The sequence below is a fragment of the Monodelphis domestica genome, chromosome 8 (assembly GCF_027887165.1).
Source record: "Monodelphis domestica isolate mMonDom1 chromosome 8, mMonDom1.pri, whole genome shotgun sequence".
NCBI classification, from domain to species: Eukaryota; Metazoa; Chordata; class Mammalia; order Didelphimorphia; family Didelphidae; genus Monodelphis; species Monodelphis domestica.
In genome coordinates this window covers 241,004,329-241,007,283 of record NC_077234.1, presented here as the reverse complement: position 1 = coordinate 241,007,283, position 2,955 = coordinate 241,004,329, and positions in this window count along the sequence as shown.

The window sequence follows — 2,955 nt, the reverse complement described above, 5'->3', positions numbered from 1 at the left end:
GTAAAATAAGGGGGTTGGGTTAGATAATCTCTCAGGTTAGCCCTAAATCTTCTGATCCCATCCTGCAGACAAATCCATCTTTTTTAACCCACACAGTCTCCATTCTCACTTCTCTGTGTCTTTGCTCACAATGTGTTCCCTATGTCTGCCATGCTCTCCTTGTTCAGTTCTAATTTTTTTTTTTTGGGTTTGTGGCCAGATTTATGACTTCATTGGTGTAAGAAATTCCCTTTGAGTAAACCCCCTTAACCAGTATGGAGCTTCATCTGAACTGTAATTTATGGACTTAAAAAGTTGCCCTTATACATAGTAAGCTTTTGGGCAGAAATATGTTGTAATTTTCTATTCTGCCAGTGCCTATCACGGTGATCTGCACACAGTGGGTATTTATTAAAATTTCTATTGAATGGATGAATTAATTTCTTGACTTGGGAGACTGAATATATCCAATGAACATATCCTGAGACATCCAACGTTGATACAGTTGATGTTCATTTCATTGACAGCGATGGACCCTTGCAGATCAACTTCAAGGACACTGAAATCTTACATACTTAAATGCAATCTTCTGATTTCCCCCCCCAAAGCTCTAAACAACAATCCTTCACCAAAATAAAATGGAATTAAATGAAACCAAACGCACAATTGAATCTGTTCTTCAAGATTCACAAGGAAAGAGGGAAGAGGAAAAGAGTGCTGCCAGTTGGCATTACTTTCTCAGCACACTGACACACTCACTGTCAAGCTGGGCTATTGGCATCCTCCATACTTTTGGGAAAGATACATGTGTCACAGTCAATTCCTCTAAACCTCCACTACATTTGTTGGGCAGTCATCTTTCCCTGTGCTAATCAATCAACAGGCTCTTATTAAGTATCTGCTGTGTGCCAAACACTCTTCTTGGCATTGGGGGGATACGAGGACAAAAATGAATTGGGAAGAGATGAGAAGGAAGGGAGAGCATGCTAGGCTTGGAGTATAGTCAGTATGACAAGATGGAAGAATGTATGGAGGACAGTAATATGTGAGAAACCTGGAAAGGTAGGAAAGGACCAGTTTTTGAAGAGATTTAAGTGCCAAATAGAAGAATTTGTATTTGATCCTAGAGGAAATGAAGGGTCTCTGGGGCTTATTGAGTAAGAAGGCTGATCTGGTCAGACCAGCTCTTTAGGAGAATTATTTTGGTGGTTCTATGGAGAATGGATTATAGTCAGACGAGATCTATAGCAAAGAGATGACTTAGGAGTCTAATGAAAAAACTCGGGCAAGAGGTGATGAAGAGTAGAGCTATTATAGTGGTAGTGTGAGTGCAAAGAAGGAAACACACAAGAGAGGCTGTGTAAGTAGAAATGATATATGGCAACAGAGAATGATTGAGATCGCAAATCTGGGTATTGAAAGGATGGTGCTTGATGTCCTTGAGAATAACAGGGAAATTGAAGGAAAGATTATGAATTCTGTTTGAGATTTGTTGAATTCGAGATTTCTACAAGGATCCATTTTGAAATGTGCATTCAGCAGTTGGTGATGCAGGACTGGATCTCAGGAGAGAGGCTAGGGTTAGATATCTAGATCCCGGAATTATTTGCATAAAGATGAAAATGGAACCTATGTGATGTGATGAGGTGACCAAGTGAGAATGTAGAGCTAAAAAAAAGCAGATTCTGGAGAGAGCTTTGGAACATATCCCCAGTTAGAGGGAACGATTCAGCAAAAGACACTAAGAAGGACGGTCTGATAGGCAGGAGGACAACTAAGAAAGAGCAGGATAGCATAATGCAGGGAAGAGACAATATCCAGCAGAGGGTGGTCGACCCTATCGAATGCTTCAGAAAGTGATTAAGAAGTATAAGGACTGAGAAGAGGCCATTCGAGATGACTGCCAACGCTGGAGAGAAAAGTCTTAGTTGAGAACTTGGAAGTCATATTGAGGAGGATTTAGGAAGAATGAAAATGAGAGGAAGTAAAGCACTGAGTGCAGACAGCTTTTCAATGAATTTATCTAAGAAAGGGTGGAATGATATAGGATAAAAAGCTAACAGAGCGGGTAGGAGGGTCTTTTTAAGTTGGGGGAGTTGGATGGAAGAGAGGCACATTTGTAGGCAGCAAGGAAGGAACAAGTAGATAGGAAGATACTGAAGCTTAGAGGCACAGGGATGCATCGTAGAGGGAGCCATCTGCTAGAGAAGAGAAGAAGAGATGGGATCAGGGGCAGATGAAGAGGCCACCTCCTCTATCCTCTCTAAGGCTCCAGGAGTGAACATGGATGCCATAGCATGGTGGCTGCAGCAAAAGATGCTGAAATATAACCAGTTCTCAGGAATAGAATTAAGCAATATGTCCTGAATGCCTACCTTTAAGACTCTATAGATGGCTCGTTATGTCTTTAAGAGGCAAGCGTAATACAATTTTCACTTTATATGGGTTTCTAGTTATATGATTATCCTCTGACAAAAATGAACAAAATGGAAATGTTTTCTCTGAAAATGTATGTATAAGCCACATCGAATTGCTTGCGAGCTCCACGAAGGGGAGGGAGAGGAGGGAGGAGACAGTTTGGTTCAGAAAACTTGCGTGGAAATGGGTTATTGCATGTAATTGGTAAAAGAAGGTAGCCTGGTTTTTACAAATTTTCTCTCTCTCTCTAATGCTCTTCTGACTCCCTGTTTACCCTCATTCAGTGCAGCAGCCCCTCTTTAAAAGCATGCCGTTATCTTTGGCTTTTCTCTCTCCTTGCTCTTCCAGCTAAGCTCTCTCTGTTCCTCACCTCAGTAGCATTTCTCATACTCGTCTCCCTTGCTCCACTCCTACTTCCCACACTGTAATGCAGGCCCTCAGTACTCTCCAGCTGGACTTTTACAATAGCCACTAAAGGGTCTTCCTAAGCCAGCTTTTTCTCCCCTCCAATACATTCCTCACACTAATATTCTTTATCCATAAATCTAATTGTGTTCA